Genomic DNA, 19,964 nt, shown 5'->3' on the forward strand with positions numbered 1-19,964 from the left:
TATCATATGAGAGTGAGTTTGTGAGTTTAAACGATTATGGTTCTGAAACGCAATAAAAATATGCCGTGGTGCAGAAACATCTTGTTGTGATGCTATATGCCATGTAAACTGACCGTTAACGTCAGTTTGTATACTATCTGTGCTTGTTGTTAACCATGACAACAAGGATTTACCACCTGTGTCCTTGAAAGAAATCAATTTTTGTTCTTCTGTGATCGTTGGAGTCATTACCGGCATCCACAGTGAAAGTTTCGATAATACAACTTTACCAGCATCACCAATAGGTCTCCACAGAGCATCGTTATCATCACCCTTTCTTGCAAAAACAACCGTGTGTCTAGCTCCAAAAATAACCTTTTTAACATTGCTACAAAATCCAAAAATATGCGATAGCGGAATTGTGCATGAAAAACTTCTATTGGCTCCTAGCAACATATTTTTACGCGTTGTAAATCCCAAGTTGAAATCTGGGTTAGCACCATGAACTACTGGCGCCACATCAGCATCATCGGCAGCGGCAGAGTGTTCTTTCGGTCGTCTTATATTATACGAATCGGTTTCAGGGTTATCAGAATTATCTTTTACAAACATCATTGTGGGACCTGCTGATCAGAATATCTTGCTAGACCAATTATTGTTTTAGCAACGTCGACATCTTTCTGAATTGATTCAATATTTTTTTCCATCGATCATATATGTGGCGCTATCAAATAATGCCATGATCCCGTTGTTGACAAAACCAACTTTTACTGCATCTGCGTAATTAGTATTATCCGTTTTTACAATTGTACCTTCTACCTCAATAAAAGCCTCAGCAGGTAGAAAATATCTACTTGTGTCATGAACTTGTAGTTCAATTCTTCCACGTTGATCTGGTATTCGTGCGTCATAAGAATAGAACTGATAATCACTTACCGATTCATCTTTAATGACAGGTGCTTCCATGTCAAATACTGTGTCGGACATGCGCTTGAACATTTAATTGAAATTATTTTCGCATAACACGTTGATTACCGCGTTCGGGAAATTCCACTTCGGGAAGTTCCACTTTCTGATATCAAACTTGAAATATTATTCCTTGGTTCACCGAGTCCTTGATCTGCTAACGCTGCTAGTTTTTGATTTGCAGCTTGATTTATTATTTTGCTGACATCTGCGGGCCTAATTTTAGTACTTGGTAATTTTACTGGTTGTTGTTTTCGTCTTATTAATCGTGCTAGTCTATCTTTGATCGCCGAGAACACCTTACCAGCAACATTGACAATTGCATCAGGAGTTTTTACACGAACAATATCAATAGCTTTCATTGATAATTGTTTTGCAATAGGCGCTGCTTTTGGGGCTAACCTTGTGAATAATCCCTGAATAACATCACCAAGTCCATCTCCGTAAATTGCTCTATAGATTGGTAATCGTGAGTTTACCGCTCTGACCTGTACGGATTTACGATGATTATTGTGTACGATCATCTTATTTTATTTACCATTTATCTAATCGCGGTGACTAATCATCAACTAGCTCATCAATAAGTTCCCGGTAAACGCCAATATCCATGATGCCGCCGCGAAATAATCGTTGGCAAATATCAGCTGCTTCTTTAATTATTTCTGGTGAATTATTTTCGGCACCTTTTCCCCCTATGAGAACTTCTAACAGTGACACGTCATTGAGGATATTATCGGGACAAACAAAATTATTTCGCAGACAACTCCCCGTTGCTCCTTCTTCTGTTGTTTTCTTAAATAGTCTTAAGGGTGATCTTTCTTCTTTTACTTTTTTAAGTAGCTCCTCAGACCTCTCAAGTTCCGACATCAACCTTTGCTGCGGTGAAGAAGATTGTTGTTGTTCTATTTGTTGCAGAGGTGGAGGAAGTTGATATGAAGGTTCCTGCTGGGAGAGTTGTTCTTGTTCGAGTTGTTTTATTTTCTCTCTATAAAGTCTTTTTACTTCTTTATCAAGATTTTTATATTCTAGATCTCTGGCTTGTTTTTTTGTTTCTATATACGCGATATATCCATTTAATAGGATTATCATCACTTACTTTTTCATGACGGGGTTTTAAAATATCAGATTTATTAAATATACCAAATGATATTGTTTCGGGTAATTTTTCTCTTTTAGTATTTTTAATATCTTCGACAAACCCTTTCCTAAATCTTGCAATCAATTCTACGTTTTCTCCTATTGGTTTGGGTACAAGTGCAAGTTCTTTTCTCACGTCGGCGACTTCAGTACGAAGTTTTCCAATATCTTCAAGTATTTCTTCATCGACAGGTGGAGGTTGAGCCACAGCTATATTAGTTGGAAGATCTCGTAAAATCTTTTTTGTTTGTTTGGTTCTTCTTGCTATTTTTTCAGTCTGCGCTGCAGTTTGTTTCATCTTCCTCCTTAATATCTCCCCATATAGTTTTTTCAACAGCCGCTGCAGCTTTCTTAGTAGCTGCAGTGACGGGCTTAAATAGTAATTTAGTGTCTTCTTCGTACTCGTGCTTCCTGCTGAGCTTGTAGGTTTTTTTTCTCTTAATGAATCTCTAACAGGAAGAAATTTTTTGATTGCTTCTAATCGTTCTCGAGCTATCCTTGCAGTATGAGATTCCGGATATATCATTTTATTATAACATAATGATTTAATTATAGCAGCAGAGGGGGCGGGATCTCAAGTTGGTTCGTTTTCTGTAATATACTTGCCATCGACAAGTTTTTAGTTGGAGAAATAACATGGACTAACCCCAAGAGGGACTCTTGGAGGGACTCTTTGAGAGAGCCTCTGTAGTTAGTTATTTTGATTTTTAAAGTTATTAATCCTTCTTGTTAGGAAGGCTTATTTCGGTTTTTGGACGCTTCCAAAGTCGGTCTGTTCGCCCCCTCTGCTGCTAATTCCAATAATCTTGAATGTCCTGAACGAAGTGTCTTGAATATGTTAATGTACCAATACTCGTGATATATCACAATGATGAGATCCAGCATGTATCTGAAGCAATTCAAAATAGCCCCAAATTAGTATTCTAGTCTAAAATTGTCAATTATAACTTTCTAATTCCAATGAATAATTTAAATAAATGAATCATCTCAAATTATATTCGAACACAGCTAATATCTCTCATCAGGTATGCCCAAAAATTGATACGAAACTGGAATGAAGACCTTGTTTACCCAAATCATATATATATATATATATATATATATATATATATATATATATATATATATATATATATATATATATATATATATATATAGATATAGATAAAGATCTATTATCTCAAACTGTGGATGCGATTTTAAATGATATCAACCATATCAAAAGACATATAATGAGCCGAATGAATTATTGTTATTTATAATGATTCAGGAAACCCAATGAAAACTATCATATGGTACTAAGTTGACCATTTTGAAATATAAAGGCATGAAAAAAAAAAAGAAATGTAAAGTTTAAAATTTGAAAAGCATTAACGATATTAAAATTATTCAAATTGACCTATACTTAAAAAGAAGGATCAGTCGGAAAATAAGTCAGGTTCGTTCTGTGAAAGGAAAGCTATGCTTAATTTTTCGACTTATGAAAGAGCATATTTATTAAGTAGTAGAACTGTGTAAATAGCACTTTAGTACAGAAGCCCCCACCCCCTTACACACACAAAGGGATAAAAACAATGTAATCATTAAATAGAGGCGTAAAGAATGATGCCATTGAACACGTAATTGATATTTTGATCATAATTTGAACAGGAAATTAACCAGGTATTCCAATGCCCGCAGACTGGTGCCCATAGCTGGTGCCCATAGGCACAGCCGTCAGTAAGGTGCCAACACCATGTACCAGGTTTACTACACGATAATAAAGATGGACTATCTGTCCATTCTATTTGTACACAAAATTCGCAGTATCTGGGACGTATTAGTCTGAGGTCCTGAGGATCGTGGAACTTTGGATACAGCGATATTATAATCCATCCATGAGATGCGTCATATCAAGATTAATCGATATGGATGGGTGGGGCTTATCGCATCTGCAGACACAAAGCACTAACCGATCTTCTCCACGCCCACCAAAATGCTCTCAGAAAGTAAGAACTAACATGCCTTCTGTCGGTTTCGGCAATTGTTTTTTTCTGAGTGGTTACTGTAATAAAACAGGGCATATCGTTAACCAATATTCCACGCAATTTTATATTGTACAGACAAATGATAGATTGCAGCACACATCATGAAGGATTGGTTACTACCGTATGCGTTTCGACAAATACCACATTGGAATTATTAAACAATTGGGTCATACACGACCAGCGGACAATACGTTTGGTTCTTGTTCCGACACCAAAAATCACAATTATCACTAGCAGACCATGGGATTTCATAGTGTGCTCCGAATGACCCCAATGATCGATATTTATCTGGTTTGCATCCTCGTTCGATCCCAGCTTGTTACTCCAAGTTAACGCGTTGTTCTTCAATCAGCGGTTTCTATTTCTTGTCAATGAAATGGATTTGTTTTTCGAACTGCTTCAATACGGAGTGATCTTTCTCAGGCTAGGCAGGTGTCACCAACGATTCACGTTTCTTGTCTATGTCTGGTGCTTCCTACTATTTTAGTTTTGTGACACAAGGTATACATGTGGAAATCAAATATGGACTGATCTGCAGAGAATTCAGACGCTTCGGCAGCGACGTTGAGACACTAACACTGGATGGGATGTCCTGAAGTAAATATAAACTCAAAGACAGCTGTAAGGCTTTCGTGTAAGATACCATTGGTTAACTGACTATCGCTGTCATTCATTGTGGTTCTACTTACACGGATGATTGATGCGCTGCTCACGAACCATTGCCATGACTTCTCCTGTGATTAATCAAGTTAAAACCGGCGCCAGGGACGGTAATAATTTTGTTGTTGTTCCTGAAAGTAAAACCTCCAACGTTTTGAAAGGTTTGCATTGTATCCCTGCGGGGTGATTGTTGGCGTCATATATTTTTTTCTGTTTTACCATATAGCTGTAGATGTAATCCGTTTCCACATTAAAAGCAGGAAATTATTGTCTGTGTATAGCTGTCACAATTTAGGGAAGGTATTTTTAATTAGCCTGTAACAGAAGATATATATCAGATATTTGCTCAGATCCAGAATTGACATTTCAGTATATATTGACCGATTGAGCTTGAGGTCCGCTTTTGTGCTATAAACTGCGACCATGTTACGATCAAAGTCTTTGTTCTACTGAAACGCCAAATCAGCAACCACAAGATACAACTTGTGTTTCTAGTCCTCAAACCTACCAAGTCAACGCGGATATGCTGTATATGGTTTTCCATGGTCTTTCCGAAACGGAGTTGTTTATTAGCTTGAAAAGGTCTATTTCAAAGTCGCTTAGCTTCAGTCCTAAACCTGGTATTAAGCTTCATGTACCTAGTCATCCACAGAGTTTTATCAACTTTAAGCATCCTATGGACCTTATAAATTGCATGCCAATCTTGATATAGTTCTGTCGATTTAGATAGTACACAATGTGTCGCTCCCTTTCCTTTTGCATGGGGACAAGCTTCGTGCATTCCGTGAAATGGTTCCCCAACTGGTTTGCTAATCAAAGCTGATAATCAGTCAGCAACCTCTCTTTAAATCGTTGAGACTTGGGGGCAAGTGGGCGGTCGCTGTGCGCATAAAGGAGCTCTTCTATGCAATCTAAGTCCGCTTGAATCCCACAGTTAATTTGAGTTCGGCCAGGTTAATCCTTCTAACCTAAGTAGCTGGTAGACTATGCATCATGGCCCACCATACAGAATGTTGGTGTTTAGGGAGGTTATTGAGCTGTTAAGCTTTCCAGCTCGTTCTTTGGGCACATATGATTGTTCACTTTCAGATGTTCTCTGCTGACCAAAAAATACCTCAGTGGTATTGACTTTTAGAAGGACATTGCGGGTCATTACTGGCAAGCAGTAGTAATGGGCTGGGTCGAGGCTGTAGTTTTTCTGCGATGTGGCTCAAAACGCCTCTAATACGTTTGCTAGCAGAAGCATACAAGTGTGTAGGTAAAGGCATGGTAGTCCAAGGGTTCTGGTGATTAAGTGCCTTCCTACCACTCTGCAGATGCTTGTCATGTTTTTACTATGCCCTATCGGAGTAGCTGGCTATAAAGATACTCTATCTAGTGAAACTTGATTTTTCCGAAGTGATTCTATCCTCTCATGTACTCATACAGGACTACCTAATTCTGGGCCAGAATATCTCTGCACCGTGTCAAGATATGAGAGATATGAAACGCCTCTTTCGGTGCGTTTTCGGCTAGCGTTTACGAACTGTATGTTCTCCATAAACTGTAACTACCACAGGGAGAACACCATCAAATATTCCAAGTCTTTTGGAATGGCGCTGACAGTCGGCTGACAATCGGCGTCAAGGTTGATCTCATGATTTCCATAACAAAGTGACATCCTTATGCAGCGTATGTTATGAAGTACAACTGGCACCTTCGTATTGTTTCTGGGGTAGATGTGCAGGTTTACGTTACATGCTTTGTGGTACTGGTCTGTAATATGGCAATTGTTTATACCATGTTTTCACTGAGCATCTCGTCACAATGTCGGCAGTTGATTAATTCCTGGAAAGCTCTGCTTACATCTCCATCCATAATAAACTCCGTTACATTGATCCGTTGACCTAAGTGGTTAGAGCGTCCTCCTCCGATGCAATAAGTCGCAGAGTCGAACCCCGGCCGTGTCATGTCGAAGAATAATAAAAATAGCATTTGCAGCTGGCACGCTTGGCGCACAGTATTAAGAGGTTAGTGTTGGGAGTTGTTAGTATGTTGTCAGGATAACGTGAATGGGTAGGACATGATGATACGTGTCTGCGGAATGATGCCCCACTGATAGACAATACTTTGAACACTGTAGACATAATAGCCATATTACTGAAATATTTGTAAAGCTATGTTAAACATTCAAATCACATTACACACATACACACACAAAAACACACACACATCTCAGCCACATTTGCAAACACCTTCCGGATCGCCTCCAGCTCACTCTCAGAGCTCTGAGTAAAACCCACATTGCTGCGTTATAATACCGGCCCTCTGGTAATCCCATCGCAACCAGATGAGTATGAATGAGAAGCTGCATGTGACCTGGTTAGCAATTGTCTGTTTGTAGCTTTTATATATATTCCATACAGGACTTTCCACTTTTAATGACACATTAAGTACCTCAAAATCCGCATGGATGGTATATCAAACGGTAGTGGTTTTTGAATGGCTAGAATTTTCTTAACTGACTCTGGTAAAGACAGAATATGTGACTATTCGCTTGTTCCATGAGGTAATTTAAGGTTGGATTCCAGTAGGTGTACCTTGCTGAAGACGTGAATGGACCGGTGGCAGCTGTGCTTTTATTTTTTTGCTTTTTATACCTGCTAAGCAAATATCTTTTCAGGAAATACAAAATGTAATTTATTATGTGTAATAAATTGTGCCAAATTTAATGAATAAGAAAATAATATATTCTTCACTACCACAATCATAAATTTTATTTGGATGTGGGCATGAAAGTAACAATTTACACAGAGTGCTATTATTTAATCAAGAAAATGTATGGCCCCATACGTTCAATTCAATACTAGTCCAAGAATCCAAGCTAAACTGAATTTTAAAAAACAACTTATTTTTCAAGTTATTGAATATTTAAGTACATTTCGAACAACACAGGAACGCCTCCTAAAACATATTGTGCTAGTTACGGCTGTCACGGAATAAAGCAAGAAAGTAATTTAGTAGTTTATATCTTTTTATTCTTTTTTTCGTTTTTTTTGGTGACTGGGAAATACATGCATCTCGCCGTATATCGCTCGCGGCGAGATACCCATATAGCACGATACATGGGTACTTTACCGCTGGTCGTGCTTTCTCTGTATTAATAGGAGACATGTTGTTTTATGCGACACAATGATCTCTTGGTCTTGTAAGGGAGTGTCTATATAATTACTTACGCATTTCTACATCCATAGGGATGGCTTGGTGGATGTATGGATGAATGGATGGATGGATTGGCTGGAAGTGCCAGGACGGTGAGGCCATAGTCTGAGGTTTGTCAGCAAAGCTATTTCAACCGATAGTGTATCTGTTACGTGACAAGAATTGTTGAATAGAATTTTAGGATTGTAGAGAAGGTCAAGGAAAAACGAAAGTGAATCCCTAACCCTGGATAAGGGTCGTTTTTACAAGGACACATGGATTTGTGAACCAATCGTGATTTCATTTGTATCATATGGTTGTGTGAACCAAACGAATTTTTCTCTGTTTCATTTGGTTGTGTGAACCATGCTTAACTTTCTTGGTATCATATGGTTGTGTCAACCATACATACCTTTCTTTGTATCGTATGGTTGTGTAAACCGTACTTGCACGATTCTGTGAATCATTTTCTTTTTATTGCATGTATATTGGTTGAATGAACCATATGCATATTTGCTTCATATTTGAATCGGTAATTCCATAACATGTCCGGTATGGTAGTCTAATATTATATGTAATGGGTATTTTTGTGATTCCATCTGCGTGTGTGTTGTCGTGAACATTTGTTATTTATTTCATAAACTTTCATTCACTCAGATTGTGTTGTGTTATCACTCAGTCCGGAAATCCATTCGGTTTCAATCATGTTACTACGGCTAATGAAACTGATCAAGTCAAAGAATTATTATGGGGTCCTGGAATTATGATAAGAAAATACTGAGTGAACTACTGTTAATCAATAATACAGTTAAAACAAAATAATGGAGGGATCTGTCAAAATTACTTATGTAAAACTTTTATTACAAAAAGATCAAAGACAAACTACGAAAACAATGTCAAATTAGTATATATCAGAGCCATTCGTCTCATATTAGAGGTTTTTCAGGTCTTGTGCAGCCTTCTACAGCTGTGCCACCAACACGAGGGTAATGATCGGTCTAGTGTGTATCCTTAGTTCTTTGCCAATGATAGAATGTGTAGTAGGCGTCAAGGCATTAACAAATACAAAAATATCAGTTTCAAGTCTGTTTATTTCGTGCACAGTGGCGCGATTGTCTCAAATTCACCGTGCCAGTACGTAGCTTTACAATGGCTGATAATTTCCTGAGTTTCTTGGCCTCACTTGTTGTGTCATACCGTCAAAGTAGAATTTTGTTTTACTGACTGCGTAGCATTTATCAGGTCCTTTATGAAATTTTATTATAAATAGTCACAAATTTATCTCTTATAACAGGCCTGTCGGCATTAGCACTTGGTACCAGAATAGGCCGATGAAAAAAGTCGACTAATGTTCATAAAATGGGGCTCAGGTGAAACTGATTGTGAGACTGAAGCTTGCTGATGAGACCTACGCTTGAGGTTCTTTTTGTTATTTGCCCTTTGCGAAGCAACTCATTGCAGCGTATGATTGTAGACATCGTGAAACATAACCACTTCCAATTCAATATTGTTATAGTTGTTGTCTGGTGATCTACAAGGATCTTGACGCAATACTTCTTGGCCTTAACCTTCATTCATTTTAGGTGTTTCGATGAGTGAGTACCTTCGCATGTACAGTTCCGATGATTGATTCTAAACACTACAAGTACTTCTTTCACGATTGAATATTGTAGCAACAACCTCTCTGAGCCCTATAAGTGGCGCAATGCACATTTGCAGATTTTGGCAGCAACATATACTGTACAGTAATTTATGTCAGGCGCCTTTCTTTCTGGCTGTATGTAGCATAACTTAACCTTGAACAACCTGCTAGCGGTATATCCAATTATTCATATAATGCAGATTAAAATAATTCTATGTATAGTAATCATTTCCCTTACTACTTCCGGTAGACCTAAAGATCCAATGTTCTGTACCAGTCACGAGGGGAGTGGCGCTCAACAACCTTAATAATCCCATATTTATTTATGATCGCGCTGTGCAGGTTAATTATTCTGGAAGTTCGAACAGCTGGCATCCGACTAACTGGTAAGCACAAGCTGGTCACTCCAAAACACCCGACTTCCGTTTTCCCGGCTGAGGCAAAAACGGTTGACCCCTGTCCCTCAGCCGACTGAAGTAATGCTCTCTTTTTCCGACTTGAAGGAGTAAGGTTTGAAAACAGTACTGATTTAATGATTACTGATATTCTGTGTTTTTTAACAATCCGAGTGTATATATACGCAATAAATGCCAGATTTTCTTCCGTAAATATGTTACAAAGTTGTTTTTTTCTTTTGCGCAAGTGTTCTTTGGCAATAGCTAGAATAGCCGTAAAATTAAAATAGTTAACTTTGGAATGTACTCTTATCATTTTTTTACCATAGGACGTACGGAATTGCAATTTCTAACAGCAACTGCATTAATTCTGACTAATTGCATCCCTACTAACTGAATATAGAATTTATACTGCTGCCTGTCATTTCTTCATTACCTGGACCTGTTAACTATATAACAGATCGTATGGCCTTTTCATAATAGAGCGACATTGTCATTTCCTTATGTCTGTTAATATTTTATTTATTTATTATTTTACTTTGTTTCCGTGAGACGAGCTTAAATTGCCGTTAATGTACGTAAGTGGCACGTCCTTTAACATGAAGTATTTGATGCCAAATACTTTAATCGAGCTCTGTTGCAAATATTGTCACTTAAAAGTGGAGACAACTACCGATTCTTGTCGACAGACAGGTTAGATTACAAATGTTATGCATCTGCTGTGATATGTCTCGCAGATGCTGGTTTGTTATATATGACGCCAAAAGAACGGTGAAAGGATTGCCAACCTATTGGTTGATGGCAGGGTTGAGTGATCGCATGATCGTTTCAAATAATCCAAACTGATAAGGAATTAATCATAGGCGAAACCGAGACCTAACATTAGATCAACATCTTGGAGTCATATTATTTTGCCTTTATATATGGTACACATCTACATGTTTTAAAAGGTCCATTTGATACGCCGAATCCTCCAGAGATGGAACAACCCCCAAATATATAGCACGTGCGCACATTGATGCATATCGTTCCCTGAGTAGCTTATGGACCACACGTTGACAGCATTATAAGTAATGGTAATGTTCCAATAATGTGCACAGATCTATATAACAAGAAGGCAAAACATTATAGGTATAGGTCAGAGGTCAATGACGAAACGGCGAAACTTAAACTCGACTTAAGCCTTTGTATTTTTAAAGAAGGAACTAAAATTATATACAATATATCAACAAAGCAAAATATGAAAAACCTATCTATATTTCTATCCAAAAACATCGTTCATTTATCCACAAAACTATTAGATATTCTGTTGTGAAGAGCGTTTAAAAGAGCTTATTTGCTCTATTTTAATGACATTTCTAGTTTGTGACTTGTTGACAGAATGTTGAAATAAAACGACTAATTTCATCTAAACATTCTATGTTCGGTGTATTTCAATCGTAAATAATTGTTATGTTATGTTAATTTTGTATTTGTTGCATTGCATTCGGCTTTCGGAAATAAAAATTAAAGTTGAGTAACACCCTTAAAGCCGATGACATCACTCTTTACTTTCAGGTATTGCCTAACGGTACACGAGGATGGAAAGTCATTAAAATTTAGCAATTATCAAAATAAACAATAGATCAAGAAGGTGGGTTCTGCTAATGTTAGTACAGTAGAACTGTGTAATTGTATATAATGTTTTCTTAACTTGTTTGTACACAAAGAGACACACAAATAGTACAAATTAATACCCAACGCGGCAATAAATACTCAGGGTGAGAGCTTCGGTGTGGGTAGGCGATCTGGCAGACCTGACATTTGATAGATCTTGAACGGAACGATTGGGACTGATGAATATAATATGTATAAAGTAATATAACACTATATATTTAGTTAATATTAATAATCATGACTATACACACTGGTCCAAACGAGTGGAATATAATATCATCTCACTAACTAATCAGGATTTACTTGCGAACGTATTAAGATTTGTATTCTTGCTGTCAGTGGTAAACAAATAACATCGTCTCTCCCCATGTTTAAACCTCATGTACCGTTTCAATTCTTCATCAGCTACCATGACCCTACAAAAAATTGTCAGAGCCTACATCATTCCTTATACTTCAGAAGCAATCATGCCACTCTCTAGCTTTACATATAGCAAGGATGTATTTACGTTGTTTTTATAATGTTTATATTAAGTTGTACCAGAGAGTGGTGTCCGGATGTGTAGCATGTAGCACTCGATACTTTCTGATGACGGACATAGCCTTCCATCCTGTTAACGTGTCACACTTTTTCAATGTTACAGGAAGAAAAGTCATAAATTGTAACAAGTAAGATGTTCCGATCATGAAATACGTGGGACAAAGGATTTTGGCTTTTAATATGTCTAATTGGATTCCTTTACCCAAAAATTAAAAGAAACAACTAAAAATAAAAAGTATATTAAATGTGGTTACCTAATGCTAATTCCAATAAATCTCCAAATATTATTGCTATAAATTAAAGGATATTGTTGATTTCATTTTTATGTAGTGACGGTGAAATCTTAATTTTAACAGACAACCAAAGTGTCACTTCCTGTCAAGCAAAAAGATGTAGCAGTGTATTGAAATATTGCAAATTTTGGTTATAAGATCCTTCTAAACGCTACTTGGGCTTCAGAATTTCACAACACATCGTAAACTTGCATTTTTGACTGACTCTTTGTTCGAATTTTCGAATTTCTTCATTGACATAGACTCTTCATTTTTTCCCCGTTTCTTCTAGTAGCCTTGATTCCCTGATTTTGAAGCTTTCTTCTCCTTCACTTTTTATTGTTTCTTCACTTGCTTGCACAAATTTTTCTAAGGACACTCTGAAGACCAATGTCAATTCTCCTGACTATCATAACTGGTGGATTGGACTTTTTCTCTCTTTTCTCCTGTCATTCCTTTGATTTGACGTTGTGAGTGTTCTGGAGCCCAACCTCTTGACAGATATAGCACTTATCTTGACGTTATATAGAGAGGATGAGTATACAGTTGTCTTCTATGAAGCATACCTTCGAATGTCTCTCTGCAAATCACTGACCAGGCGGGAACTATTAGTTTGAAAGCTGAATGTGTACTGGCTTCCACAATTAAAGAAGTGCCACATCAGAAAGTAGAAGGTTTTATCGCAGATTTGTGGGATTCCTTATTAGAGACACTGAAACAATAATGCCAAGCTAAAGATAGAGATTGTTTGCGGCTCTCCATCCATCACCACAGTTTAAAGTCGCCAGAATTAACACCATCTAAAATCATCGACAAAATTCAATACGTTCAGCAATACATTAACAAGTTTAACAAGACAGATGGAAAAACTACACTTCAAATAACCCAAAGTTCACCTCCTAAAGGTAGAGGACGTCGAAAAGTGATATTGGTAGACGAAATTCTCAGTACAAAACGAAGTATCGTCCAAATTGACAACTCCCAAAACACAATGTTGTTAGACCAGGTCATCATCGTGGGTTAAGTAGATGCCGACAAGAATGAAACAGCAGAATGGAAAACAGCATGGTAGATGATTCGGAAATCGGACAGAGCTAAATAAGGAAGAGAAGCAGAACGCATGTTACATCAGGCAGGCACATCAAAGGAGACCGTATCTGGTATACAGAAATGCAAAAGCTTCAAGACGTCTTGTATCCTCACGCGGTTAATAGAGGTCTGGTGTTTCGATACATTGATTTCTCAGATGGAAAATACAGTCAAGTGTATTTTCATCAAGAGCTTTTTTATATCTGTACTAATATCACAGGATTTCTGCGATTAATTACCACTGTGAAAAATGTGACGAAAGTTTGCAGTCGGGACAAACACATTAATTATAGAGAAGGATGCTTGGGTTGTTTAGCGTCCAAACTCTGCATCCCCGAAACAAACAAATGAAGTAATTGCTCTTCTTGCGAGCAAACCTTTGTCGGTCCTAGTGATACAGGCACCATCGCATGAAACAAACAGTGCAGCAAAAAAGTGCTTACATATCATTGATATTGTGTTAAACTTGTGGACATGTCTTTCGAACTAATAACTCCATGGGACCCGATTGTGCAGGAAAGAAAATACGTTATTGTGACCGAATCGTAGGTTTTTAACGTCAATGCTACAAAAAAATAATAGAATAAATTGGAGGAAATCATGAAGCAAAACCAGCACAAGGATAAGAAACAAGTGGATTTAATCATTTTTATATTTGAATGTACGCAAGAGGCTGGCATTTACATGTCTAATTTATAAGTAGTTCATTGGGCTTGCGAAAAACGCTTTCAAGAAACTGTAGTTTTCATTGACCCAATTATACTAACATTCCAGAGGAACAAGACATCCCTCACTCTTCCCAATTTCGCTAAATGGATCTGAGACCCTATTGACTATACTTGGAGGGAAGAGGACAACCAATGTTACAGGGACTGCCTTCGATATGCTACACATATGGCTCACAATTTCTCGGAATACGATGGACAATCCTGTCACTCATAATCGCGACTAAATATTAACGGCACCATCGGTCAAAGATCCAGCTGTTCGTCCTAAACTTGTGTGTCTGAAATGCAGAGAGAGTTCTGGGAAACCAACACGGGTCTTTGATCTGGTTAAAACTTTCGCGGATATTGGTGTATCAACACTCAGACATAAGTAGCAAAAAATGGTATCATAAAGACCTTGTGACGAAGTATAAAGATGCCACTGGTCTCTGAACGTGTTTTTATTTTTGAGCTAAAAATAGCGAAACAAATTACACGATTACCATGCTGGCGATTCTGTACAGTTCACCGTGGATATTATTTATAATCGACTTGGTCATCTACTTGTTAATGTCATGCTGATGTGACTCGAGCGCAACGACAGCCATAGTGATGCAAGTCACTGAGCTAGTGCATTCGCTACTTCGTGACCCACTCTGATGGCAACTGTGTCTCCGGGTATCACTTGCAATTTCTGACAGAAGAACCCGCGATATAATATATCGCAGGTGCGCTGTTCCGTAGGATCATATGTGCAATTTTATAAATGTTTAAAATCCAAATAGGATTAATAACTTTTGTTACACTGTCTGCTTATTAATATCTCACGATCAAATTGTGGCTCAGTATTAGTTGAAGGAGACAGGTAATGTTGACGGTGAAGAGTACTAATATTACTGATTTTTTCACGGCCTCCGAGTGTTTTATTGCGATTGCGCGCGTGAATTCGTTGTTTAGGAAGGCTTGCTACCTTATCGCGAGATGGTTCACTTCCTTTGCGTGCTAGCATTCCGTATAAATATTTCCTGCGAGTATTTACATCCGAATAATCGTTCTGCGAGTGTACGGTTTAATCGTCGATTTATAGAATGACCTTAATGAACTCCATCGTGTGCGCAGCAGATCTATACTTGGCTGTGGCCGATCAATGTGGATACCGATTGTAGAAATTCTCTGTTGGAATCTACTTGCAGAGCACTTGGCCATGTTAATAGGTCACTAATCTAATATTCTTTGCCAGGTCAAAACTTAAATTTGGATTTGAAGTATGAATGTGCTTTTCACTTGCAATTTCCATTTCTTTCATTCTACATTGATATTCCATCTCTTTCTCTCTTTCTTCCTTATCTAATTGAATTTGTCTTCTTTCTCTTTTTCTTCAACTTGTAAATGAATTTAATTTTCTTTCTCTTTTTCCTTTCTCTCTCTCCTCTTTCTCATATTGTAACTGCATATGTTTTTTCTTGTAACTGGATTTGCATCTCTCTCTCTTTCTCTCTTTCGTCTTTCTGAAATTGCAGCTTCCTTAATTCCAATTCCATCTTATATATTAATTCTAATTCCTTTACTTTTGTGTCAGAGTCTGATACAGACATACTGATCGAAACGAAAGCACTTTTATCCAAAACATTCTTTTCTACGAAGTACTGAACCAAAATATTTCTTATTTCCTGTTTCGTTAACGAAGCCTTTACTTCAGAAGAATCGTATTTTCTGGCAAGTTGAATCAATTCATCTTTCTTGAAAAGATCGAATATTTCTTGGGTAGGATTTGAAAGAAAAATTTTCAGGGGAATTCAAATTTCAAAAAACAAAGTTTTATGAAATATGATATCCAAAATTCAAAATTACCCTGGACGAGCCCCCAATTACTTATGTCACGTGTTTAGGGTCGAATAAACAGTAACACTAAAAAGAGTGAAAACAAGCTTTGTAAATACAATAATTTATTTCCCTGGAAAATTCTGTAAAAATGAAATAATATGAACTTACGGTTTTAAGAATCAAATCCAAAAATAATCCAAGAATGATTAAAGAATATAATTTTAGTAGTCCTAATAACAAGATGTTCCGCTGGTTTCAATTTCGAATCCCGACGAGGAATCCAAGATGAAGAAGATGACGTATGCTGCAATCTGAAGTGTTGAAGTCCACAGGTCCTTGTAGAAACAAGAATTATCACTCCGGTTTCGGATATTTGAATAAATTTTTATAAACAACTATCATTGTTCAACGATTTCACATGAGCACATGTATTTTTCAGAAAGATAACAGAATTAATCATTTTGAATCCAAGTAATTTGAAATAACTCCAAACAGCACAACATACAACTTCTATTGCAAGAGAACGCCCAGCTGCAACTTCTATTGAGAATAACTCTCCAAAACAAAGGTTATGTCGTCTTCTAAAACGCAGAAAGGGGGTCACGTTATCAAGTTCTAGAAGGTTATAGAAATTAGGTACTTGTTAAGATACACGTACATCCGTGTGGCCCTGACGAAAACCAATCATTTTACTCTATGAAATAAAAAATATAAAAAATTGTTTACATCTTAAACTCGTAGTGCTATCATCATCTCGACAAAAACCAATCATTTTAAAATAAAAATAGAACTTGTTTACGTGGTTGCTACTAATTTTCAATCAGGGTTAGGATCTATATCAACACCTGGTGTTTATAAACTAACAGTCAAGAGCAAATTATTTTCTGAAAAAGTATCATCTCTCGTGAATAAATTTACATTACAATATCATGTAATGAAAAATAAAAATTATTAAAACTGACAAACAATTAAATTGAAATAAATATATATTAAATCAGATACAATTAAATCAAATTTACATAACAGGACGGTAGTCGCTAATTTCCTGATCTCTTCGATGCCTTCCAATAACCGCATGAACTAGAATATACAGATTGCATTACAATATTTTACTATGGATCAATATATTATACTTAATCGGTGCATCCGCATCTGATCGGCAGTGTAATGACGTTCCCAATGATTTCAATGACATTGCTAGGGATTTATCACCAGAACAAAACGATTCAGCTCGTTTTTTTTGTTTTTGCGATATCGACGTGGCGCCATTCATTAATGATCTTGATAGCAACATAAATAACTTGCTTTTATACAAAGATAAAACGTTTGACAATATCTAACCATGGGGATTTTGTTTTTCTTGGGCGATGCACAAAAACACATCTTGTTTATTTGACGCAACAATTACACACAAATCTAGTAAGTTTTCCGGGAGAATGCTTACTTGTTAATGGTATTCAACGTTGTAGACTCGCAAACAAATATTCACACAGGATGGTGTTCCGGCGATATGGATAAAATCGTTTGAAGAAATTCTTTTCTCATGCGCCCGATTATGTGTTTATCAAGAATATTTTAGCAAATCTACGTGATGGATTTATTATCGGTATCGACAGCAATTTTAAACTTCTAATAATAATACCGAACCAAAATATTGTCGCAGAAGCGACTAACGGCTACATAAGAAACTACCTACCTGTGCGCGTTGCAGTTAGAGATCAATTACACGCTTGTCAATCAGCCTGTGAAGAAGTAAATCCGGAATTCGAACAGACATTTAACTCTCTGATCAAACCCACAAGGAAGATTGACATGGCAATAGAAGCAACCGATCAGACACTTGAAAAACTTCATGCAGATATCCAGGCAACTACAATGGCGACAGTAACAACATTGCTAGAACAAATCAGCGTAGTAATCGATGTAGCAGAATGTGCCTAGTATGTATGCCGAAGATACCGCGAGGGCATCACTAGATGAATGAACTGGCCAGAGAACATATTCTCAATAAACTATTCGTGTTACCCGCATGAGAGTATGACCGCATAAATCACCATTTACTTCAAGGAAGAAGCCCTAAATCGCGCAAGGAGTGAAACAGCTCTATTTATTAAGGGTCTAGCGGATAAGAGGCAAGTGAAGCAAAATGACCCCAACTTGTTCAGTTTTATGTGTAATATAAATCCAGGCACAGCGCCGTTAGGCACTGCCATGAACTGGCATATGATTTGCACGCAGACAAAGATTGGTACTGCGACAGCTAATGCAATAGTTGCCAAATGATTGGCCACAAACACAGCTTACCCACTCGCCGCACATGCGTCTCTCATGGGACGCGATCTACTCTTTCATACAGGACTCTATTTATCTCAAAGGGATTTCTTGGCACTGGATCCATTTTATTACATTTTAATAAACGTATGAATCTATTCTGACAAAGTGTCGTCGATATGCTATTCGGAGCTTGCGTGGGTTTTCCAGTTAATAACTATAGATGTATCGCTGTCATACTTTCAGATAAAACATTGCTCCTCTAGGAGGTGGATGGACGAATAAAGGTAGTTGATGTCCCAGTATGAAACATGTAGTGCTATTGACTACATACAGTGCAATGAAACATGACATACACAAATCTAGATGGGACACTATCGCAAGGTAAAACTATCAAATATCGATCAGCAGCCAAGAACAACTTTAGAGCAAAACCACGACCAAAAGGATCACAGATGCATGTTGGAACACACAAGCTGACGTTGACTGAACGACAAAATATTTAATTTTACTGTTTGTGCTTTACTCTTTTTGTAAGCGCCGCGAGCGGGATGATTAGAATCGGATGGATAGTTTCATTACTCGCTGAAGCAATAGCGGATGATACTGGTACAGACGGGACCGCTGATGAAATGGATCCGAAAGAGGCCCCTGGGGGACCCGTTCCAAAAAAAAGAGAGGAAATCTCTCTTTCCCCACTGTAATCGCCCGTCTCTAATTCCTAAAATCACTCATCCAAGTGCAAAAGGACTTACTCAGGGACTGAGATTAAAATCCGTATAACTTACATTTGCTTGCGATGGCACGGAAGACACAAATCAAGCATTTCCACGAGAATTTATGCATGATTAATTACTTGACTGATCGCATGAATGGGAAACAAGAATAATTAATTTAGATTCATGTGGTGGTCCTGGTGCTCACTGGGTCGCATTTATACTAATCCAAGCGCCGTCTTTTATTTTGATTCGTTTGGGTTGGACTTTCTTGATTATACTCAGAGCTTGCATACATATACAAGTGTAACCCGCACAAATAATGACATCTCCTCCAATATGTGGAGAGAAAGCAATTGTGGCGCTTGACTTAATTCCAGGCATACATTCTGGATCAAATAATCAGTGGCTGCTGTACCTGAATATACCGCGCACTTATATTTATCACAGTGACTTCAGTCACCGACAAAACGTTTGCTTGCTTACCGACTTGATGCATCAAACAATGCCACATAAGACGATTTAAACACGCTAATAAACCGAGTGTTGAACGAGCAGTTCTTGTGTTTCAGAACCAAATTGGCCAGCTGAAATCCGGCAGCATTAAACTAGGCTATATCGGCAAAAGTATTACCATGGCGATTGGAGAAATTCGTATTGAGTTTTGGTGAACGCAAATGACCTAAGAATATGTAGTATCCAGAGCGGTCATCTGAGATTATGGTGAAGGACGAGTAAAACGCAATGGCGTCATAATGACGGGACAAGTCAGCATGACCATCCAACTAGATTCTGCTAAGGCCGGTATCAACACACAAACTGTTTTGGTGTTGTTCAACGTCATACTTGCAAAATAGCATGACAATACATGTTAGATATACCATAGGTATTTGCCATAATTTG

Source organism: Sinohyriopsis cumingii, chromosome 18 (assembly GCF_028554795.1).
Source record: "Sinohyriopsis cumingii isolate HCF-2022 chromosome 18, ASM2855479v2, whole genome shotgun sequence".
Classification (NCBI taxonomy): domain Eukaryota; kingdom Metazoa; phylum Mollusca; class Bivalvia; order Unionida; family Unionidae; genus Sinohyriopsis; species Sinohyriopsis cumingii.